At 46.1% G+C, this 25,160-nt stretch overlaps 1 protein-coding gene and 1 long non-coding RNA gene across 4 annotated transcripts in view; one reads left to right on the plus strand and one right to left on the minus strand.

Annotated features, from left to right (window-relative positions):
- RBM20 (RNA binding motif protein 20) overlaps window positions 1-25,160 on the plus strand; it is a 190,732-nt gene that overhangs the window by 53,517 nt on the left and 112,055 nt on the right. The gene's annotated exons all lie outside the window — the stretch shown is intronic.
- LOC118352676 (uncharacterized) lies at window positions 19,818-22,376 on the minus strand. Its single transcript, XR_004810203.2, has 2 exons — window positions 21,882-22,376; window positions 19,818-20,754 (listed from the first exon to the last, which is right to left on the minus strand). It is a non-coding gene; the product is annotated as an uncharacterized LOC118352676 (long non-coding RNA).

Raw genomic sequence — 25,160 nt, forward strand, 5'->3', positions numbered from 1 at the left:
CTGCTTGGAGCCTGCTTCTCCCTCTGCCTACATCTCTGCCTCTCTCTCTCTCTCTGTGTGTGTCTCTCATGAATAAATAAATAAAATATTTAAAAAACCAAAATCCCCCCAACAAAACCCCAAAATTAGTTTCAGAGGTAGAATTTAGTGATTGATTAATCAGTTGCATATAACACCTAGTGCTCATTCCATCATGTGCCCTCCTTAATGCCCGTCATTCATTTACCCCTTCCCCTGACTGCCCCCCCCTCCAGCAACCCGTTTCCTGTAGTTGTCTCCTATTGTTTTTTTCCCTCTCTGATTATTTCTCATTTTATTTTTCCTTCCTTCCCCTATGTTCATCTGTTTTGTTTCAAAAAGGCCGTTTGTTTGTTTGTTTGTTTGTTTCTTTTTTTTAAAGATTTTATTGATTTATTTGGCAGAGAGAGAGCTCACACACACAAGCAGGGGGAAAGGCAGAGGGAGAGAGAGAAGCAGACTTTCCACTGAGCAGAGAGTCCTACATGGGGCTTGATCTGAGCTGAAGACAGATGCTTAACCACCTGAGCCACCCAGGCACCCCAGAAAGGCCTTGTTTCTTAAACTAGATCTCGCATGCCCTGTGGGCAGAGTCTTTGCCTTAGATTTCCTGATATTGCCTCACAATGTCCTGCATGATCCTAGGCACAGAGCAGGTACCTAGTCAGTACGGCAGGTGGGCTGGGGAGCAAAGCTGAGCCCCAGAGGGGCCACAGATGGCAGCACCAGGGTGAGAAGCTGGAGAGAAAAACACCTTCGAGACGCCTCAGCCTCCTAACCATGAAATTGTCCTTTCTGGCAGTTGTCTCTTAGGAGTCCTGCCTGTCTGCGAGGACTTATGTCCTTGTGAGAGCGTTGACACCCCGCAAGGAGGGCATAGACACTCCGGTCGCTGGGCCGCAGGCATTCCGGGCAGTGTCATGTGAGGTGGCATTTGAGGTTATCCCCTTACAGCCTCACAGAGTGTCCCTGGGGGTGGCAGGGCAAGGTTCCCTGAAGACAGCTTGTGGCTGGAAAAGGAAGGTGTCATTTTGACGGCGGTTCCCTCGCCCTCGGCCTTCAGCGGTGCTCCATCAAGAACCTGGGGTGCCTGTTCTATCCCACTTTTCGTCCCTGATTCAGTGATGCAGATAACAAAAAGCAACCCATTGCAAATAGCCCTACACCTTGTGAACTTCCCTTCATTAAAAGTACCTTAGCTGCTGGCAAAGAATGGTGACCTTTCTTTAGTAGACGTCTGCTCCCAGCCCAACAGGCCAGACCACTGCGGTGGAGGTGGGAGGGGTGAGAAGAGCCTTTAATTCAAGGGCCAAGAGCCATCCCATTTGCTAGGGTTCTGTTATATGTCACTTGGTGTGCAGGGTTCCAAGAACTACTTGGCCTCTTGACGGGGAACATGATAGAATGTCAGGACCTAAGCTAATGTAAAATATGTTTTGCCCCGCCAAGTCATGCACAGGCAAAGCAAGAAGCCCATCGGTCATTCACACGTCTGCACCATGTGGCCAAGGGGCTCTGCTGATGGGATTTCGCCTTTCCAGAGCGGTGTGATGATGGAGGTCAGGCACACAGTGGCGTCTTACTCAGAGCAGGCTGATTTTGAAAAGCATAAGGTAATTCCTTAAAAAAAAAAAAAGAAAAAAAAAAAAGCATATTCTTAAGAGGCACTGGTTTCCAGTCTCCTTTTTCCCTTATACTTTCCCCCTTCCTGGTTTCTTTTCCTTTCCATCTTCCTTTCCCCCACTGTTTCTGTATCTTTGTATTTCTCTGTTGTGCTTTGGTCACCACCCCCAGATTTCCAGGTGACAAGGCTGGCCAGGTTGACGGGTGCTGCATTGTCATATTTGGGAGCTTCAGATTTAGATATCAAGGACAGTGAGACCTGTAGGTTTCCAGGGTTCAGCCTTGGGCCGGTTAGGGAAGGCGACATTGGTCACTGTAATACAGCGTTGAGCAAAATCATTATCGGCAAGTTGTACCAATTGAGAAATGTTTGGCTGCCAACAGAAAACCCAGACACCAGAGGACCGTTTCTCCTGTATTTAATACGAAGTTTGGAGGCAGGTGTCCCAGCGTTGGTTTAGTGGTTTGACGTGGACTGCAGGGACCCAGGGTCTCTCCATGCCTCCACCTCACCACGTCCAGTGATATACTGACCCTCATGTCTGTGGCCTCCTCCTGACAAGGTGGCTGACACAGGTTCCAAGAATCATGTTTTTTCATGCAAGCAACTGGAGCAGCACGTGGGGGATGGAGAGCAGGCGACAAGAGTCTCTGTTTACCTCTCTCATCTGCGAGTGGAAATTTTGGATCCTTGTTGCAAAGGAAATGCTTTTTAAATATGAAAACTGACACGTGGGCCTGAGTCATTTGGGGCTGTTGGTGGCAGTGTGAGCTGAGTGAGACTCCCATTTTCCTGATGACTGTTCCCAACTCCATTACCCGTTGTTCTTTCTCAGCATCACAGATTGTGAAGAACTTCATTTCTGCATGGTTTCTTCCAGCACCAAGTTCACAGCGGGGCTTAATTTTCATCGACTGATAAACCAAGGCTTAACTGAGAATTTTTATGAGCTCCTGCCATAGAGACCAATAAAGTCCAGCCCCTACCCCTTTTATTCTGGATGGTTCATCATATCAGCTTGGACCATGGGTAACAGACTGTTCACATCATTTACCCAGTGGATTAGTATTAAGTTACAGTGCCCTCTGGTTGGAAGTTTATCTTTTGAAAAGTTTAGGTCTAGTGTTCATTTGGCTCTTTCCAGCACTGAATCTTGGGAAATGATTTCTCTGCTAAGATAATTTTGATTTTTAACATGCATGCCCACACCCATGCATCTGCACATACCCCAGCTCTCCACCACTCCAGTGGGAAAGGAGACTGCGGTTTCATGGTAGCTGTCTTTTTGATGAATGTCCCCATGTCCACCCAGAGGCCGTGACATTCCTGTCTTCCCCACTTGATAATCTGAAAATCTTCCGAACCAGATTGTCCTGAGATAGGCCTGTGACTCTGGAATGCCACCGAGGTTCTGGGTTTCAGTCCCCAGGGCCCACACTGGCTAGCATGTGTCAGGGCCTGTGGGCCTGAAGCTAATAAGGCAGAGAGCTAAAGACACAGTGCCCTGGCGACAGGACCACAGGACTGTGGGCTGGGGCCAGGGAGTGGGAGATGTGACGCTGTCACCTGGTCTTGTTTCAGCCTCCCCTTTACTTTGACTCCCAGATGCATTTTGCTTTTTAGGACTCCTCACTCTTTCCCATGAAACGTGCTCCCAGATGTATCCAACTGTTCTCTGTGTTTTCCAACCTACACAGGAAGAGTGGACGTTACCTGTGGCAAGCTGGTCTTGCCACAGGTATTCATCCTCCCATGGTGGGAGATTTTACATTCAAAGTTAGGGATTCTGCTTACTTCTTTTAAAGTGGACAGCCTGGGAAGTTCTTGACTGACTTTCTGATCAGAAGGATTTGTCATACTTGTGGCTGGATTTTGGGAATCTTCCAGGACAGACATTGTCGGGAGGCAGAGTCTAGTCCACTTGGCGGCCCCCAGCCTTTGAGGGTGAAGTGAAGAGATCTCTGAGAGGAGGGTTCTGCATCGAGATTGCCTGCCTTGGAATGAGATGCCAGCAGTCAGCCTACTTGCTGTGGGTCCTTTGGATGAGTTGTTTAAGCTGTCAGTACTGCAGTTTCTCCATCTGCAAAATGGGAATAATCCATAGTACATATACATGCAACATATGGTTCGTGGGAGTCAGTGACCTGACAATCTCAGGTCAACGTGCTTAAAATATTACCTGGCAATTAATAAGCACCATATGATTGTTAAATAAATAAATCTTACTAGTTCAAGATATTTTTGTTGGCTTACTGCTTTTCTAACTGAAATTTTTATTGAGATCATTGTAGATTCAGATACAGTTGTAAGAAATAATCCAGACATACAAATGAGTACATGCGGTTATTTGTGTATGGTTTTATTCCTCATCTTGCCTCCTTATGACCACACTCACCTCCCTCCTTTTTCCAGCAAACCCAGGCAATGATTAAACTGTTTTCTATTTGTAAAAGTTTGTCCTTTCAGGAACACTTGGGTGGCTCAGTCAGTTACCCATCTGCCTTTGGCTCAGGTCATGATCTCAGGGTCCTGGGATCAAGCCTGCTTCTCTCTCCCCTCTACCTTCCCTCCTGCTTGTGCTCTCTCTCTCTCAAATAAATAAAATCTTTAAACAAAAAAATAAAAGTTTGTCCTTTCAAAAAATGTTAATATGAATGGAATCATACCATTTGCAACCTTTTCGGATTAGCTTTATTCACTCAACATAGTTTCCTGGAGACCGGAGTTGCTGAGTGTATTAATCATTCATTCTTTTTTCTTGCTGGACTGTATTCCATGGTACGTAGATACCACAGTTTCTTTAACCATTCACCCATTGAACCATTCACCTATTTTTGGCTAGTACAAATAAAGCTGCTATGAACATTTATGTATAGGTTTTTGTATGAACATACATTTTCATCACTTTGAGATGAATGCTCAAGAGGGCAGTCATTGGATTGAATGGAAATTGCATGTTTAGGTTTACTACTGTAATAGGTATAACACTTTGTTATTTAAATTTGTGCCTCCCAACAATAAGTTTATGTTCAGTTCTTTGACTTACAGTAAGTGTTGTGTAGTACCTGTTACGTAAATTAAAATGAGCCACTGGTTTTTACCATGGGTCCAAGACTGTGTAAAGGATGATGAAGGAAGGAGATTGAAAATGGTGTGGTGGGAATCCCTGGGTGGCTCAGAGGTTTAGCGCCTGCCTTCAGCCCAGGGTATGATCCTGGAGTCCCGGGATCGAGTCCCATGTTGGGCTCCCTGCATGGAGTCTGCTTCTCCCTCTGCCTGTGTCTCTGCCTCTCTCTCTATCTCTTTCATGAATAAATAAACAAAATCTTAAAAAAAAAAAAGAAAATGGTGTGGTGGTGGTTCTTATCTTCAAGAAATGTTCCACTTCGCGTCTGGGAATTAGGTAGTTGCAAATAATAGCTGATGTAGATTGTGTGCTGTCAGATTATCGAGGGCTTGAAAAAACCCAGTGGACGTCTTGGTGGGAAGTGAAGGGTGGGGAGAGAATGAAGGTTTGGGAAAGAGTGGTCAGTGTTGGTGCCGCCATGTCTGAGATTAGAAATTAGATGGTCCTTGATTTGAGAAAGATTTGGAAATATTTGGATTTGAAGAAATGCATCAGTTTTGCATAGAATGTGTGTTTGGGTCAAAGGTAAGGATTGTTGTAGAATCATAAATTTGTTTATAAGAGCATTTTTACTGGAAGAGAACGGAAGCATGGTATTACTGGAGAATCAATTGGATCTAACGGTTTACCACTGTGGACTTAGAGCTGGACTCCTGGCCAGGTCACACTGTTTTCCCCAGATTCTAGCAGGATGCTGGTTCTGCCTGTGGAGTGGGCTCAGTGTGATGGGGTGCAGGGAATGCTCACCCAGCATGCTGGACACCTGGACAGATAATTTTTCACATTCCTGTTCTCTGAGCAATAAAATTATTTTCGTAAAAATCACATAAACAGCAATCACTATTTTCTTGATTTTTTTTAGTTTGTAAACAAATGAAGGATTAGAAAATACATTTATGTTTTAAAGATCCTAGCCAAATTTAATACAATATTTCACATCTGAATTAAAATGTGCTCTTGCAAAGCAAAATGAGTACATCTTGCACTTTGCTGTGTTAAATTTTAAATGCAAATAAAAGCTCCAAGTGGTCACAGAAGGACAGAATTGAAGTAACTCAAGTTTTCTTTCTTTGCTTTTATAATTATTGTGCAATTACTGCGTATTGTAAATCTATGTCAGCATAGGAATATATAGCGCTGCAGGATTAGAGGCAGGAACTGTGTCTAAAGTGGACTCAGAAGATTCTGACCTATTATTAATTTATTTCTGAAATCAATTGGTGTTTGGATTTGCAGGGGTTTGGGGCCAACTGCAAAGCTAGGAGTTCTTCAAATTACTTTTCCTGTAAATACATTGTTTAGCAAAGGGTAAACCTTACATATATGCTAATTTTGCATTTACATATGTAATATTCAAATTGAACAGTAACTGCAGGACTGTTTAGAACTCACTCTAACAAAATACAGGTTTTCCAGGAGGAATAGCTTCTCGCTGATATTGTTTAGAATTGCTGATGCTTGGTGATGACAGGATGACTTTCAGTGGTGTTGTTACTGTTCAAAATTCTGGAGACAAAGCCCCGCGTTAATTGCTGCACTGGGGAAGCCTCACATTGGGTTTCAACACTAATGAAAAAGCAGGGGTTTGAGAAGTCAGTTGACTAGAATTTGAATCCCAGCCTCCTGTTTGTAGCCCTGTAACTTTGAGCAAGTCACCTTCCCGGTTGTGATCCACTTGCTCATCTGCTAAATGGTAAGATTTTGTGTGGGTTAATAATATAATGTGCACAGAGGCCCTGGGGGGAGGCTCCAGAACATAGCAGTATTCGTTGGGTGACAATGTTGAACCCCCAGGGGAAGCTTGAACTCCCCCGGGGTCAGAATTCAGGCTTGGGTATGGAGAGCTATTCTGGTCTCTCCTGGGCTCAAGGGTGGGGAATTTCAGAACAGTGTGTTCAGTTGGTCTGTTAGAGGGTGAATCTCAGAACAAAAGTGATTCTCCCTTGCCTGAGAGAGAAGAGGTTGTGCAGCTGTTTCTCCTAATCGAAGAGGCTTCGTTGTCGCAGTCAACGCCTTTTACAGACCACTTTTCCCCTGTCTCTCTGCCTCCTGCTCCTACTGATAATTGCCAAGGAATGTGGTCCAGGCCTTTTGTTGGCTTTCCCGAGCCTTTTATAGCAGTTTAGAAAGAATTCGTGGTATTCCTATCATGTATTAAAGATCAAGCTATTCTTAAGCATGACCCATCTCAAGTTAAACATGGAAATATGTTCAAATGACCCAGGGAGGCTCTAGGATGACTACTTTATGTAACAAATTTTTGTCATAAAACGAACTTTTTGCACTTTAAAGGGGCTAAAGAGAATTCTTAATTTTATACAGTTTAATCCGCCAAGTGATAAGGTTTTCTTTTCCTTTACTTTTGTGGGAAGTCTATTTAGTGACGGCTTATTAGAGTATACGGCAGGAGGCACATATTTTGTTATTGAAAAAAATTGAAAGCGTATTCCAAAATTTATCCTAGAAAACTATCTCATGTTGTAAATAATCTCGAATGTAGATTTTTGGATGTGAAATGGAGCTTAAGATTTTATTTTGGCTAACCTGATATTCCAGAGTGTTTTGTATTTCTACAATATTAGCTGCATAGCCAATGCATTTCAACTGGAAAATGCATCAGAAAACATATAATTTAATGAAGATCGAGCTAAAAATAAACTTTTTAAAAACATTCTTCCTAGCCTTATTCTCATCTTGCCAATTCATTCCTTAGAGGAAGCTGAACCTTTTTTAGAAAACACCGTAAATGATCTTAAAGACAAACATGATAGATCTGAAGCCTTAAAAATACAGTATAAACACTTGGTGGTCATATGGCTAAATCAATGGGTGTGAACAGGGCAGGCTTCACTGGCGCCTGACCTGTGGGGTTTGCACAAGGTTCCTTGCTTAGAACGGCCTGTGCTTGGTTTAATTCTCTGTTGCTGCCATTTTGAAATTCTTCATCATTTCTGAACAAGGAACTCCAAATTTCCATTTCCCACTGGACTTCATAAATTATGTAGCTGGTTCTATGTATTGGTTACCTGGGATTTCAGTTCAAATTAGCTTTGGGCTTTTGCATTTCCAGCTTAATCCTAGCTAGACATTTATCAGCTTTCTAAAAAAATTATTTTCTGTTACATGAATTTGGGAGAACCAGCCTCATGACCTTTTTATTTAGATACATGCTTTTCAACATTTTTCACAGTTTTAGTTATTGGATAAAGTGGTATTTTTTTTAACATTTTCATTTTGAAGCATATGATATAAAACAAAAATCTCCTTTCTTTGCTCGTATCTATTCAAGTATGTAGATTCTTTTTTTTTTTTTTTTACTGGGTAATAAGTGAAATGAAACTCTTGTTAATCAAATTATTAATAGAGGCTGCTGTCAGAGGCTGCGATTTCAGAAAATGTTTCACATTTTCAATTTTATAGCTCTGAAAAAATTTTATAGCTCTGACTCCAGGTGTCTATAACAAGGAGAAATAATTTTTGTAATTTGGCAGAAAAAAAAAGGAACAATATAGGTGAAAAAACCCAACCCTTTTAATGTGTAGCTTTAAAAAGAGAAGCCACTCCTTTTGATTCTGGTAGGCAACCTTGTGAAGTTGGGGCTCTGGGGTTCCCATTCTTGCAGGGGAGTCACAGAAACGTTAGTACAGTTCAAGATAATGACTCAAGAGCAAGAGTGGCCAAGAGTGAGCAGCACTATTCGTGGCAGAAATGTTCAGTGGGTGTTTGTAAACTTGGGGATAATCTGGATTTGGCATCCAATTTTACACGAGGCACTGATGGAATCTTATTTCATTTTAAGTCCTTGGCTATCAATTGTTGTGTTTCTTTGTTTTTCTTGTTTTAAAAGCTCTTCTCAACTCTTCAGTAGCAGGTCAGAATGCGCCCTTTGCGCCAAAGCTGCAGCTCGCCTTTGAACCAGGGCAGAGCTGTCCTTCTTCTGATGAGGGGTCAGGTTCAGTGTGAGATAAACAGCTTCAGCCTGTAAACCCTTGTTGACATCTCTCTCACCCCCTGTCCACCATGGCACCACTAAAGCCCTCCTGCTGCTTGTGAGACAGCCAGGATTTAAATGCTGGGGTCAAGAGTAAAAGAACCCATGGGTGACCCTGGCATTCTTTTGCTGGATGCCTGCCTCCAAGACGGCAATGCTGCGGGCGTGCTGCGAGCCCTGGTGCAGACACCAGGCCAGTGTGGGATGAGCTCCACTCCGGCCAGCTCTGCCCAGCCCCTCAGCCCTGATGGCCGGGGGTCATCACTTAGTTTTCTGTCCGTGCTGTTTATAGGCAGAAATACTTTGAGTGAAGGCCCTGACAAGTCTTAAACATAATTTTAAATATCAGTTATAATTTCAAAACTTATAAGGCTCAAAGTAGAGCAAAATCAAAACCATCTGAGTTTCAGAGAATGTGATACTGATTTATTTATTTATTTATTTATTTATTTATTTATGATTTTATTAGAGAGAGAGAGAGAGTAAGAGAGCACAAGCGGGGGTGGAGGGACAGGCAGAGGGAGAGAGAGGGACAAGCAGACTCCTTACTGAGCAAGGAGCCCAAGGCAGGGCTGGATCCCAGGACCCGGAGATCAGGACCTCAGTGGAAGGCAGGCGCTCAACCACCTGAGCCACCCAGGTGCTCCTTTATTTGTTTATAAAGATTATTTAAGTAATCTCTGCACCCAGCATGGGGCTCAAACTCATGACCCTGAGATCAAGAGTCACATGCTCTTCTGACTGAACCAGCAGGTGCCCCTCAGCCAGTTTGTTTTTTCACTGGAGGCCCAGGGGCTGCCTCAAAGGGGGCAGGATAGGGTGAGCATCCCTGTCCCACATCTCCTGGACCTGCTTGGATCACAGCAGCATTATATTTTATTCTCCTACCTTGTATTTCATATGAAGTGAGAAGCCGGAAGTTTGACAACCACACAAGTTGATCAGTCTCTTTCCATACTGTTTCACCCCTGATGTCTGAGATCTCTTGGCTCTCACGTTTGTGCTGATGAGCGAACACAGACACCAGTAGTTGGGCTATGAGCATATTGAACATTTTGCTCTGTATTTGAGGTGGTTTTTAGCAGGGGAGGTTGGTGGTTGTGCTGAGCAGGATATGCCCAGACAATCTGGAAATTCAGGCAGGAGTGTAAACGATGACAGTAACGCACACACTTCTGTAGCACACACTGTGTGCCCGGCACTGGTGCAAGCAGTTCCCACATGTTCACTCCTTTGATCCTCATAACAGCCCCACAGGTCAGCACTATCTTGACCCCGTTGTGCCTCCGCTTTTGAGTTTAGAGAACATCTGAGTTGGGGGTCTGCCCCGTCGGGTTTTCTGAAAGACACACTTTCTACCCTTAGTTCTCAGCCTCCCAGCCAAGGCCTGAGCCCCAGCCTGGCCCTCCTTAGCAGGGAGAGGCTGAGGAAGGAGAGAGAAGTTCACATTTTCTTGAAGAGAGGCTGGTGCCACTCTCACACTCCCTCTTTGGGGAGAAGCGGTAGGGCTTCCTTTCCCAAAGTCTCTTGTGAATACTGGGTATCCCAGTGGCAAGTTTCCTAGTTAGACATCTGCTTGGTTAGGAAGTGCTTCCTGCTCTGGGCTTCCCACATGGGAGGAGAACTGGGGGTAGGACTGCCACCCTGCTCCCACATGAGCCCCTGACCTTCGAATGACGAGGAGGGCTGGTGACACTGGGGCTACAGTCTTCTGGGGCTGCTGTTGCTTGGGGAACAAGGAATCTTTCACATAGAAAAGTTGTCATGAAATGACATTGCTGGAAGGCGGCATCCAGATTTCCCAAGGTTACGTTAGAGGACTGTCTTAGGACAGATGCTCTTGTCAGTCTCCTTGATCCCAAAGACCACAGATGAAGATGTGTGTGTGTGTGTGTGTGTGTGTGTGTGTTTGTGTAGTAATAGTAGCATTTTCCATCATGGTTGTCATAGTTATAATTGAAGTAGGTAATTGTGCTACTGCAATAGTCCAAGCATGGCATGAGAAGACTTTCTAGGGTTTTTCAATTGTTATTGATTAAGCCTAATGAAAATGGTTTTAGAGACCCCGATAATTACTCTTCTGTTGTGTCACAGGTGTATACTTGATCACCTAGACTCAAATAATACTGAAACAGTATTTTTTTCTGTAATTCTGCAGTACACCTATTTGGTGTCTATGGGGTAGCTTATAATGTCAGTCATTTTAGGTTATCTTCACTTTGGCTTCTGTTTTTTGAGTGTCTCTTCCTTCCTCTCTCGTGCCTCAGCACCCCCAGGCTAACTCCTGTAATATTCCTTCGTTCTGCTCACTGCTTCCATTCTTCTTTTCAGGACACTCAGTGTGAGAATCCCAAAAGAGAAGCAGTTGACACAAAAGCTCAAAGAACAGGGCAGATGCAGAGATCAAGGAGTCTGGGTGCTTGGGTCCCAGGCCTGGGCTACAGCCCTGCTATGGGTCATAAGCACGTAAAGGGACAGGGTAGTTATTGTCATTGGTACTGCAATCTGGGCATTTATGGCATTGATAAGAATTTTTTAATTATTTTTAAAAAATTTTATTTATTCATGAGAGAGAGAGAGAGAGAGAGAGAGAGAGAGAGGCAGAGACACAGGCAGAGGGAGAAGCAGGCTCCATGGAGGGAGCCTGACGTGGGACTCAATCCCGGGTCTCCAGGATCAGGCCCTGAACTGAAGGCGGCGCTAAACCACTGAGCCACCGAGGCTGTCCAAGAAATTTTTTGTTAATGATGTATATGCATTTCTTGCAAATTAAAGAATAAATGAACTAAGTACTCAGCATCTGTATAGTGTTTTGGTTTTTTATTATTTTTTAAAAAATATTTTATTGATTTATTCCAGAGAGAGAGAGTCCACCCACAAGCATGAGCAGGGGAGAGGGGCAGAGGGAGAAAAGCAGACTCCCTGCTGAGCAGGGAGCCAAAGGCAGGACTTGATCCCAGGACTCTGGGATCATGACTGGAGCCAAGCAAAGGCAGGCACTTAACCAACTGAGCCACCCAGATGCCTTGTTATAATGTTTTAAAAGAGCTTTCAACTCCATTAATTTAATGTCAGTCCCACAACCATTCCCTGAGGTAGGTAGAGCAGATCTAACACCAGTTTCCAGGTGAAGAAACTGAGGCTTAGGGAGGTGGTTATTTTTCAGATTTCCCAGCTACTGAGTGGCAATCTGGAAGCAGATTCTAGGGCTCCTTATTCCTGTGCCAATGTATTTTCCAATGCACTAAGGGCTGCTTTGTTAAGCTTGTAGGGAACAGTATGAAATACTCCTTTGTGAAGACTGATGATATTTAGATATGTTAATTCCTAGAAGATGCATGCCCTACAGGGTCATAACCCAGGAATATTATTAGGATGACGCTTACCCATCTAGTGGGGGTTAAGTAGATCGGGGCTTGGGGTCAGAGTCACAGAAATGTTCCTGATCCTGAAGATGGGATGCCAAAGGAGAGTTGGGACTTCTGCCAAATGCACTGAGTAGACAGACACTTGAGCCTCAGCACACTTGGGATTGAGGAATAGTAGGGACCCTCTTAAGGGAGATAGAGTGTTCCCTGATTCGAGAGGCTCATGACCCTGGGTCTTGCCTGTGCTAGGCAGCTAGAAGTGTAACCATATCTGCAGTCCTTGGTGGGCAGCAAGGAGAGGTTTTGTAAAGGAGGAGCTCTTGGCATGTGTCCCTGGTACCATTGCTGCAACAAAGAAGGCTGCCGTACCACTGTCCCCTCTGAAGTGGTGCTTCATGGTGCTTGGACACGTGCTCGGCTAGTCACCTGGCCATCCAGGCTCCTAGGAACTGCTGGAGGGGCAAGACACTGAGGACCCCAAGAGCTGCCAACCCGAGGCACCTCTGAAAATCACATTCCTTGAGAGCAGCAACTTTTGCCACTAGGACTGTTGAGCAGACTGCTAGTGAGAGCAGCTGCTGGCCACTGTCAGAAGGAGCGTCTGCCCTCAGAGAGCAGGAGCAACCACTAGGAGCTGTGGGAGGCCTGTGGCTAGTGGAAGCCTGTAGTGGGAGCAGCAGAGAGAGAGCCAGCCTGAGGAATCCCTCCCAGTGGTCCCCAGCCCTGTGGAAGTCTTAAGGAGGGGCAACATGGTCCATCTTCCCACCTAATGGAAAACATTAAGTGATCTGGTTGGAGACCCAGCAGCTCAGGGTGGGGGCTCCAGCTGGCTTGAATCATTGCCTGGTCTTCAGGTTGCTGAGGGAATGGCTCTTAGAAGAAGGATTGCCCTTGTAGGGACTTTCCCAAATGAACTTGAAAAACATCAATAATCCAGCAGATTATTTTTTTCCAACATGTATGTTGTTAATATTTACATTTCTTCTGCTCCATCACCCTTTCCTGATTAACTCCCAAATGGAAGTGAATGTTTCCTACTCTTAGACTCCTATCTGTGTCTCCCATGGTTATGCCATCCATTTATTCACTCCTTCACCAGACATTGGTTGAGTACCTTTGGTGGGCTAGGCCAACGCAATCTTCCTTTGTTGTATTTTACTTAATTTGTATACATATCTTCACCTTTCACTAGACTAAAAGCTTTCTTTTTAAAGATTTTATTTATTAATTCACGAGACACACACACACACACACACACACACAGAGGCAGAGACATAGGCAGAGGGAGAAGCAGGCTCCCTGCAAAGAGCCCAATGTGGGACTCGATCCCAGACCCTAGGACCATGTCCTGAGCCAAAGGCAGATGCTCAACCACTGAGTCACCCAGGCGTCCCGACTAAAAGCTTTTTTATTAAGTCACAGTAGACTTATAGCCAAATCCCAGAGTCTCAGTATAATAAAAATATATTTCTCGCTCATTCCCATGTCCTACGTGGATTGATGTGGCAAACATTGTAGGGGCTGCTCTCTACAGTCCCTCAAGATGACAGAGACTCCCTCACCTCAGCACTGCACTAACTTAAACATGTGACCTTTTTGGCCACTGAGACAGGACAGCAGGGCACTCACTGCAGGGTCTCACTCAGAAAGTGCTACGGCCTGGAGGTGGCATCACTGTTACTGATAACCCATTGGTGAGAATGAATCACGTGCCCCTCACACCTGATCAAGAGGGCTGGGGAGCACAATCCTCCTGTGTGCCAGAAGAAAACCGGGGAAGGGAAAATGCTGGAAGTGTTTACACAGCTTTTAATTTTGTTCTTGGTTCTTTTAAGATTTATTTTTCTATTTATGAGAGAGAGAGGCACACACACAGAGACAGAGACAGAGAGGCAGAGACACAGGCTGAGGGAGAAGCAGGCTCCATGCAGGGAGCCTGACGTGGGACTTGATTCCTGGTCCCCAGGATCACGCCCTGGGCTGCAGGCGGTGCTAAACCGCTGAGTCACCCGGGCTGCCCTGTTCTCGGTTCTTTTATTGGCTTGGAGCAAAGTTGTCTTGGGAAGTCTCATCTTCATTTGTAGAAAGGGGTGTCAGTGATGAAGAATGAAGTCTATATAGTTAATTGTCCATCCTGGAAAAGACGAGTCAGAAGTCATTGAGGCACGATCTGTGTGAAGGTGCTGGCCTGTCCTCTTCCTTTCCTGGTAATGGAGAGGTGAGTAGTTAGGGACGGAGACAGCTCTCTAAGCAGGCCCCAATCCCTCAATCCGAAGCGGGGTTGGACCTCATTTCCTTCTGTGGAACAAGAGCTATGACCTTGCTACCACCCCATGCCTGAGCACTGGAGTGCCTGGCTTCTCTTAACCTGTGAGCTTGGGTGAAGACAATTATACTGCAGCCAACATTTTTTTAAAAGATTTTATTTATTTATTCATGAGAGACACACAGAGAGGCAGAGAGAGAAACAGGCTCCAAGCACAGAGCTGACGTGGGACTCGATCCCAGGTCTCCAGGGTCACGCCCTGGGCTGAAGGCGGTGCTAAACCGCTGAGCCACCCAGGCTGCCCTGCAGCCAACATAATTAAGAAATGCATTGTATACCTTTAAACACTTAACTACCATTGGAAGCATGTGGTTTGGGATTGGGGTAATCTGGTTGATTCAGGAATTTGAGATGTAGGTTATGTCCTCCTATAGAATGAGAAAACAAGAGTGGGCAGGGTGTCAGAAGGCAGCGGGTATTTGAGTAAGCAAAAAATTGTTGCATAGGTAGGTGGCGTGTGGCATAAAAGGATTAAACACTATGGAAAATTTGAATTTACGACTGTGCCTGTTATCCTTCCAGTAATTATATTTTTAAACATCTGTTGACAGAGCTGTCTTCCTTATGTGTCTGCATAAAGGAAAGTTGGTTGGCTGTATCAGTGTCACATTTATCTTGTCTGTGTATCCCGTGACAGCCATCCGTGTGTCCATCTTTAATTGCAGTCTCCTGAGGACAGAGCCATGGGATGCCTGCTCCATTCTTTTTATAAGCTCCTTCCACAATGCAAAACAAGATGTTTAAAAATGATGACATTGGTGAAGATTGTTTGCAGGGAGTCTTTGTACTCATTGTCTACTTCTTCTTTTTTTTTTTTTTTACATCTTCACACTCTCCTGTTCTTTCCAAGTACGGTTGGGACCTGTCTCATTTTCGACCTTCATATTTCATAAATAGTCATCTGTCTTCTCTTGCCCTTCTCTCTCTGTCCAGCAAATTCTATCTGTCCTAAGGATGATAATCTGGAGGGAACTTTAAGGAATGTGATGGGCTTACTGGAGTTCTTGGATGACAGGCCTGAAACATGCCCTTCACAGGCACACGGCTTACTGCAATTGGTGTCCCCTGGCTGCCAAGAGTGGCACTTAGGTGGAGCGGAGAGAACAATGACTTTGCAGTTTCTCACACCTGATTTGAATTCCACCTCTGCCATTGACTACCTGCAGCGATTTCAGATTTTGTTGATTTCTGGTCTGTTGTGGATTGTGTTGTCTGTTTGCTTGCTCTGCCTGCCATGGTTTCCCACTCCCTTTCCTCTGGTTCGGGTTTGGTTCCTTTCTTGGGGTCACTCCTCACCCAATCCATGTGAGCCTAGTGGGGCTGTCAATCAATCATAGACTCTGGGAGGGAGTCTTCCTCACTCACCAGAGTGGGCAGGTGACCCAGCAGACTCCACTGCGCCGGTCCCACTCACTGGGTGAGGGAGAAGCACCCCCTGGCAAGTAACTCCAATCAGTAGTCCCCCTGGGATGAATAAATGGAGAGAAGTGGTTCCTTTTGCAGTAGGGCTGCTCTGCAGAGAAGATGTGTGCCTGGGGTTTCAGGCAGCCCTCTTGTGGGCCATGTGCTGGTATCCTTTGGGAATGAGAAGAAACTGAGACAAGTAGAGTGAGGGGTGGAGCAAGGCATAGAATCCTGACCATGTTATCTTAGTGCCTGCTGGGAGCAGCTGGAGTCAGTGCCCCCTGCCCCACCCCCCAGCTTCCCAAGTATAGGAGCCATTGTCTCCTCTTTTTGTTTCAGTTCCTTTGTGTTGTCTGTCACATGCAATTAAAAGTTTGCAGGCCTTTTTCTTTGCATTTACATCCATATATATGTATGCACATGCATATAATTTGTGCTTTATTTTTAATTCTTTATTTTTAAAATATTTTATTTATTTATTCATGAGAGACACAGAGAGAGGGGCAGAGACACAGGCAGAGGGAGAAGCAGGCTCCCTGCAGGGAGCCCGACGTGGGACTCGAACCCAGGTCTCCAGGGTCATGCCCTGGGCCGAAGGCAGGTGCTCAACCGCTGAGCCACCCGGGCTGCCCTCTTTATTTTTTTTTAAAGTAGGCTCCACCCGGTGTGGAGACTGGTTTGGGCCTTGAACTCACAACCCTGAGATCAAGACATGAGAGCTGAGATCAAGGGTTGGTCGTCTGACTGAGCCACCCAGGCACCCCAATTTGTGCCTTATTTTTTAACAGAGTAACATATTACACCTATTGTTTTATAACTTTCTATAGAGTAACATATTACATCTATTGTTCTATAACTTTATTGTGTCTTTTGAGATCTTTGGTACTGGTGCATACAGTTCTGCATTCCTATTAAAGATGCCATAGTACTTGATAGCATGAAAAATTTCAGTAATCTGTTGATGGATATTTAGTTGTTATTGCCATGATTTTCCCCCTCTGTTAAAACAGTGCTGTAGTGAATAAGTTTGGGTGTGTTTTCTTTTTCTTTTTTTTTAAGATTTTATTTATTTATTATTAATGAGAGACACAGAGAGAGAGAGAGACAAAGAGAGAGACAGAGACACAGGCAGAGGGAGAAGCAGGCTCCATGCAGAGAGCCCGACTTGGGACTCGATCCTGGGACTCCAGGATCATGCCCTGGGCCAAAGGCACGTGCTAAACCGCTGAGCCACCCAGGGATCCCCCTGTTTTCTTGTATATGTATGGAAATATATCTGTAGGTGTAGCCTTCTAGAATATCTGAGTCACAGGACATACACATGAAACATTGTGATAGATTATGCCCAAATCATGTTCTAAAAAGACCTACTGGCTTACAGTCCCACCTGTCCCACCCTCCCCAGTACCAAATGTAAGTGCTTTTCTTGAAAATGTGAGGTCCTCTTTTGTGAGCCTTTCTGGGAGCTGGTGAGCTGAGCAACCTATCATGGGGGTTTTGGATTTCTCCTTTGTGTTAGTTGATATACAGTTTTTTCTTTTTTAACAATGTGGGGTGGTTTTTTTTTTTTTTTGGTTGTTTTTTATTGATTTGAGTAAATTCTTTGCCTGTTATAGATCTCAACCCTGTGATTTTTTTTATTAAAGATTTTATTTATTTATTCATGAAAGATAGATAGAGAGAGAGAGAGAGAGCAAGAGGGAGAGAGGCAGAGACACAGGCAGAGGGAGAAGCAGGCTCCCTGCAGGAATCCTGATGCGGAACTCGGTCCTGGGATCCCGGGATCACACCCTGAGCTGAAGGCACTCGACCACTGAGCCATCCAGATGCCCCTAAACATTAGATATTTCATCCAGCAGAGTCATCTTTATGGTGGTTTCTTCATCTGTCAATGAAGATAATCTGTATCTCCTGAGGTTTTTTTTTTTTTTTTCTCTCCTGAGGTTTTAATGAGATCCTGTGTACAGCGATCCTTCCTCCCTCCCTCCCACCTTGCCAGTCATGATACCGACCAGCCTTCGGGGCTGTTCCTTAGCCCCTGAGGAATTTGGGCACAATGTCTGGGAACCCTGTATTCACCTGCCCCTGGCGGGTGACTGCCTGCCCCCAGGATGTGCTCAGGACCTCACTGCAGCGCTGCTTTCCTGGGAAAGCAGAACATTTCTCAGACCCACGATCTTGGGCCACAGTTGGCTGCACAGCCTTGGGACCCGAATGTGTCCTCAGACCCGAAGCTTTAAAGGCATCCTGGCCTCTCCTCTTCTTCTCTCCCTACCTCCATCCATTAGAAGATCCTTTCAGCTTTACCTGAAAATGTCTGCGGAATCTACCACCCCCACCACCTTGTCTGCTGCCACCGGAGTTAGGCCCCTGGCCTCTCACCCAGACACTGGGGTGTCCTTCCATCCGTAGCTCCTCTAGTCTATTCTCCCCCAGCAGCCAAGTGACCTTTGAAAACTCAAGTCCATTTGCTTCCCTCCTGTGCTCAGAAACTTCCAGACCCTCCCCGTGTTACTGAGAATAGACTCCAGAGGTGTGGCCCATGCAGCCCTCCCTGGCCCTCTCCATCATGTCCTCTCCTTTCCTCTTCTCTCCCCGACACTCTCCCCTCTGGCTATCTTGCCCTCCTCAGGTGTCCCAGGGCCTTTGCTCCTGCTGCCTGGAGCCTCCCCTTCCAGATGTCTGCAGCATCCACACCCCTGTTTTCCTTCCCTGCCCGTGGCCCAAGCGGCAGCCCCCATCCCTCTCGGCCCCTCATTCCTTGTCCAGTTGTTCTCTTGTCCTCATTGTTGCCTGGCACATGGTATGTTTGTCTAGTGGGTTTAGGCTTCCTGCTGGAATGCAGTTTCTGCCAGAAGAGAAACTGGTTTCCTGCTGACCGAATCTCCGGCACCTCGCATGATGGCCCATGGGCCTGAGTCCCTCACCTGGTAGTTGTGGGAACGTGGGAACGTGGGAACGTGGAACCTGGACTGTTTCTACAGAGGCCCGGGTCTGCCAGGGGAACCCTGGCTACCTTCTCTCATCAGCTCAGGGTGGGCAGCCTGGCGCCGTTTCCCCGAGGTCTCCTGCAGGCTCTCCCAGGACAGGAGAGGTCAGTGTTTGCTGTGTGTTTGGGTCCCTCCAGGCAATGTCATCCCCACAGTAAATCACTGGGCACAGACCCTGCCTTTCACATGACCAGAGGGCAGATCAACCGGCACTTCGGCGGCTTCCCTAATTGGTGTCATCTTCAAAAACAACCTGTGGCTTCCGACTCTGGTTTTGCTTGTGAAAGCATCTCCCTAGTTCTCAGGAAACATCTTAATGTAGTGGTGTAGTTGGATCTCCCGCACCTTCTCATTTCACCAAGCTATAAAATGAAGCCTAAAAATAGGTGTGATGAGCAGTTTAAGGGGATTTATTACAGAGCTGTCCTCCCCACTTCACTTACAGCTCAAGCACTAAGAGCACAGCACCCAGAGCAGCCTGGGGAGGGGTGGTGGATGCATCTCTGAGACCTCGGGTGTTGGAATGAGGAACATGGGGGGTCAAGCTTTGCCTCTGTCCCTGCACTGGGCACCTGCTCCCGCCCCCCCCCAGCTCTGATTGCTGCCTTTTCTCTACCTTTGGTTAATTTTGGGGAGGAAGAGTAGGGGCTGTATTTTGTAATTTGGAGCCATGAAGCTAATTGTATTAGAAATGACTGTGTCTTGGGGCACCTGGGTGGCTCAGTGGCTGAGTGTCTGCCTTCGGCTCAGGTCGTGATCCTGGGGTCCTGGATGGATCCCTGCATCAGGATCCCACAGGGAGCCTGCTTCTCCCCCTGCTTATGTCTCTGCCTCTCTCTCTGTGTCTCTCATGAATAAATAAAAATAAAAGTCTTTAAAAAAAGACTTTTGATGACACCATTCCCTCTATAGAACTTCCTAGCCTTTAGTTACTCTCAGTGTTCAAATATGGTTGTTAGGCCAGACGACTTGAAATGATCAATAGAAAGATTTATTTCAAGCATAACCATAGGCATCTTAAAAATTATTTTTTTAAAAGTCAGCTATATGCCCAGTGTGGGGCTTGACCTCACAACCCTGAGACCAAGAGTCACATGCTGCACCCACTGAGCCGGCCAGGTGCCCTCCAAAATTCAATTTTAATTATACAACATAGGAATACATTCTACTTTAAAATATTAAAACATTACCTATAAAGGTACAGAGTCTTTTTTTTCCTCCACCATCTCGAGCCTCAGATCCTGCCTGGAAATCCGTCACTGTTGTCCATTTGTATCCTGCCCTCTGCTTCCCCAGGAACCCTGGAGCACAGAGTAATTTAGGTGTTGATTCCTGGAGCCCTAGGGCTGGGGTGTAGGGACTGCTCACTGCAGACTGGCATAATCTTCCCAGCAACCCTGTGAGCTAGGAGATGGGTACACTGTGGTCGAGAGCAGATCTGTTGAGAGATTTAAGTCGCATCTCACGAGATTCGCCCTTTTAATGTGTGCCATTCAGTGATTTTTTTTTTTTTGTATATTCACAGAGTTATACACCCATCACCACTGTCTCATTCCAGAAGGTTTTCATACCCCAGTGGGTACATCCCATCAGCAGTGCTTCCCCATTCTTGCATGAGCAACCTCGATGCTCACAGGTGTCTCCCGAGGCTTCATCTTTTTTACTGGCAGCTCTGCAAGAGAGCTTAATCAGGATTTCCCCAGTTCTGTTTCAGGAGCAGAGGAAAGATCACTGAGTCATGGGATCATTGACTCGCTTAGAGTTGCAAGTGGAGAGAGGGGGTCGGTTATTCAGACTGTCCAGCGTTCTTCCCGAATAGCTGCCATGAAATGCCTTGTAACGTCCCTGTAGCCATCTGTATTCTGGGTCATATTGTTGCCCTGCTGGTGGTCTGGCACTGGGAGACCTAGAGAGGATACATTCTTTCTTTGTAGCCAACACAGATATTTTTGCTGCGTGTGAATCATCTGAGGAGTGAGAATAATCCTCCCAGCAGGCAAGGAAGACAGGATCACCATTATCACCGAAAAGCATTTATCAAGCACCTATGGTGGGTACGCCTGGTTTACTATAGGCATGCAGGCCTTTCCTTCCAGGAACATGACCCCTCGGACCCTGATCCCACACCTAGCACCTGCTGGGTGTTCAGGGAATGTGGTTCAGTCTGTTACTCAAGAAGTTTTAAGTCTTTGGGTTGGAGGAACACCTGAGGACCATGGCATTTTTGCAGGGTGGGCTGTGGTTAGCATTTACTAGCGTTGCTAATGAAGTGACAGGCACACCCTGTGAACTCGGGCAGTCAGCACCCTTTCTTGGAGCAGGATGATCTTTCTTCCCCTGTTTAATTCACAGAGATGTCTTGAGAGCAACTGAGACCAAGAATGTGCTAGTCGCTCTAACATTTTGGGGCCAGAGATCCCTTTAATGAGCTGATGAAAGCTTTGGACTTTCACCTTAGAAAAATTATTCTTGAGGGGCAGCCCGGGTGGCTCAGCAGTTTAGCACTGCCTTCGGCCCAGGGTGTGATCCTGGAGACCCGGGGGATCGAGTCCCACATTGGGCTCCCTGCATGGAGCCTGCTTCTCCCTCTGCCTGTGTCTCTGCCTCTCTCTCTCTCTGTGTCTCTCATGAATAAATGAATACAATTTAAAAATAAAAAGAAAAATTATTCTTGAGCACATGATTTTGCAAACAGTTTCAATTTCATGGTTTTTATGGGCATCCGGAAACCCATCCATGGACCCCTGCAGGGCTATAGGTTAATAGGACTGTTTCAGGGCTTGAAGGGTGTTTTTGAAATCCCAGATGGTAATTCACCTTATTAAGAATACTATTCCTCAGCTATTTATTTCTATGTTAAAAACTCTTCTCCTTTCTCCTTTGCTAAACGTCCCTTATGATGAGGTATTATTTAGATTCTTGAACCCCAAGGATAAAACAAAAGCAAAATAATCTGATGGACAGGATTTTTCTTCTGTTCTTGTATACATGCATAAAATAAAATAGGAAACAATGGCACAGGAGTAGACTTACTGGGACGTCCGGGTGGCTCAGGAGTTAAGCGCCTGCCTTCAGCCCAGGGCGTAATCCTGGAGTCCTGGGATCGAGTCCCACATCAGGCTCCCTGCATGGAACCTGCTTCTCCCTCTGCCTACGTCTCTGCCTCTCTCTCTCTGTGTCTCTCATGAATAAATAAAAAATCTTAAAAAAAAAAAAAAGGAGTAGACTTATTTTCCTCCCCAGTATACAAACAAGGCACAGCAATCTGGGTTTTAAGTATGACATCTTCTTGGCTGTGTAGTTTGGGGGCTGCAGAGCTCACAGAGCTGTTTGGGGGGGGGGGCAGTGTTAAATCTGCCACTCTTGTAAAATGAATTTTATGGCACATAACTGGGGTGGTGTGTGTGTCAGAGGCTGAGGGTAGTGGCCCTGCCAGGTTTCCCGAGACGCGGAGGCAGGATTGACAGGCACAGCTTGCTCTCTGAGCTGGGGAAGGGGGGGAAAATCTGCTGTGTGTGCAGCCTCCTTCCTGCCCCTCCCTGTGCTGGCAGGCAGAGGTGTCGTGGCAGACAGACACCATCCCCGCCTGGGGGCAGATGTGCCATTGGCTGCCCCCTCTGCCCCTCCTGCCTGAGTCTTCTTTCTGCACACTCCTGACGTAGCCCCTCGACTGGCCGGCCTCTTGGTGGAATGTCCTGTCCTGGGAGGCATTGCATCACCGCTGCCCAGGCTCCTGCTCCCGAGGGCTGGTGTGTCTCTGACCATGAAAGGGCTGGGGCTTAGGTTTCAGGGCTGCTGTGGTATCTCTGTCCTAGGTGGCCTGACTCAGAGCTGGAATGGTAGGGTTGCAGTACCACTCAGCATCTATACAGCAGAGTACTTTTTTTTTCCCCCCTTTTTTTCCTGCTAAAGCACTTTCTAAGATCTCCCCTTATCCTTTCATGGCATGAACTGCTGTTCACTGCACCAGCATTGAGCCAGGCCCTCTATTCACTGTCTCCAACACCCAGGGTAGCCTGAGATGTGGTCTGGCAGATGGTGGCAGGACACTGTGTGCCCAGGTGAGAGTCTTACCAATGCTGCAGCCTGCTGATTAACCCTCGGGTCCCCACCTGCTGGGTACAGGCCCATAGGCAAGCGATGGCCTCTGTAAGCTTCTCAATCTCCTTGTCTGTGAGGTGGGAATGGAACATTTATTTCCTTGGGATTAAATGACAATGTAGAAGGACTATGAAGTTCAAGGGTCCCCAAGATCACCCTCACTTCTGATGCAAGTTGCAGATTCAGGTGCAATTTCTGAGACTACACTCAGGTATGATAATTCATTAGACTTGTAGAACTTCCTGGAAGCTGTTATAATCAGAGTTATAGTGAAAGGATATAGATTAAAATAAGCCCAAAGAAGAGGGATGCAGGCCAGAGTCTAGGAAGGTTCCACCTGTGGAGCTGCTCATTATCTTCTCCCAGTGGAATTAGGCAAAACATTCCTTTTTTCCTCCAATGATAAGTGACAGTACACATGGAGTATCACCCACTGGGGAAGCTGCCCTGAACCTTGGTGTCCAGAGTTTTTCCTGGGGCTCAGTCATGTACATGTGAGTCAGTGCCTGCCTGGCTGACCTCGGTCTCTGGCTCTTTTGGAGGTTTAGCTGACGCCATGTGGCCCAGAGCCCCCACCATAAACCACATTGGTAGACCATCTGGTCTGACCTAACACCACTAGGTAAACAGACACCTGTCAGGCAGGACAATCTAAGGGTTTAAAAAATCACCTCCTGGAGCCAAGGGCAAGGAAAAAGCCACACCTTTCTTGGATAAAGTCAATTTTTGACTACCTAGGATGGTGGTTGGTATGTGAGAGACTTCAGGGGATTTCTGTTAGCTCTCATTTTTTATGCCCCAGGGTCAAGGTGAGGGAAAGTGGCTTCTTTTGTGGATTTTTTTTCTTTCTCCCTTCTCTTTAATTACATCTGTAGTCTTGAAACCTTGTTTGAAGTTAGTGTTGGGACATATTTTTGCCAAAGGATAGTGCCTCTTACTCATGCAGTGCTTTAAACCTGGCAGGCTTGAGTGTGCTTGTTTGAGCCTCACAACACCTGATGAGGTGGGTAGGCAGATGTCATCAGCCCAATTTTACAGGGGAGGCAGTGCCATTGTAGAAGGCTCCTCGAGTCACGAGGACTCAGGACTGACCATATGGATAAAGACAGCAGTCATGGGTATCTTTTCACCTCCTTCTGCTGATCCTGAGCCATGCCGTTCTGTACCCAGTCTTGAACCAGATGGACCCAGGTGCAGATCCAGTCCCTGTGACACCCAAGTTGCATGATCTTGGGAAGATCCTGCCATTGCTCCCCTGTCCCATAGGATTGCTCTGTCATGTTGGATCACATGAGATCAAGCATGTGAAGAGCAACCTCATAATACTGGTGGCTGATGTGGAATATTAATACAAATACTAGCTCATTGTTACTATTACTGCTGCAGTGCGAGCAATGACTTGTCAAGGATCTTGCCGGGTGTGGAGAAACTCGGAATGAGATTTCTTGAATACAGAGAAGGTAGTTTGTGGCAGTCATTAATCCTTCTTAGATAATTGCCAAAAAGTTATCTACCTTCAACTCCTGGCACCTGGGCCTCTCCTCTTTGCCCGTCCAAAGCCTCTCTTACCTAGGAAAGCCCGCACCTCCTTCATGGCTCCTCCCTGACCCCAGTAGAGCCTTACCCCCCCTCCCCACACACACATCTTATTCTTTCCTTTGAAGCATTTATCAAGTCACAGTTTCTCATTTCTTTGACAGTTTAATTAATATCTATCCCTTCTGTGAGGCATTGAGCCCCATGAGGGCAGAAGCTGGGATCTTATCTTATAGACCCAGCATGATGCTGCCACAGTCTATACAGTCATAAAAGCCATGTGGGATCTCTCTGAGGCTCCAAGGGTTGATTCCCAGCTGACTCTCACTTTGGAGAACACTGGCCTTGTGCACTGGCTGCCTACGGCCACTGGTGTGCACAGCTCAGGCTGTACCCACCTGCACCCCATCCATGCAGGCTAGTGGGGAACATTAGTGTCCTATCCTTTCCTTTTCAAGACTAATTCCAAGTGCCAGATGCTTGTCTGTGCTGGCTCTTACTTAGCTCTGCATGCTGACTAGGGGGAGTAGCTCCCTGGATGGAAGACAGCAGCTTGTTGCTTGTCACACATTTGACATGGTTTCCTAGGACTTGCCTGCTCTTGATTGTGTATTAACCTAGCAGTGCCCAGGCAAAGCCTCTGTGGCATAGATTTCAGAACATCCACATTGAGTC

Source organism: Canis lupus, chromosome 28 (genome assembly GCF_003254725.2).
Source record: "Canis lupus dingo isolate Sandy chromosome 28, ASM325472v2, whole genome shotgun sequence".
Taxonomy (NCBI): Eukaryota; Metazoa; Chordata; class Mammalia; order Carnivora; family Canidae; genus Canis; species Canis lupus.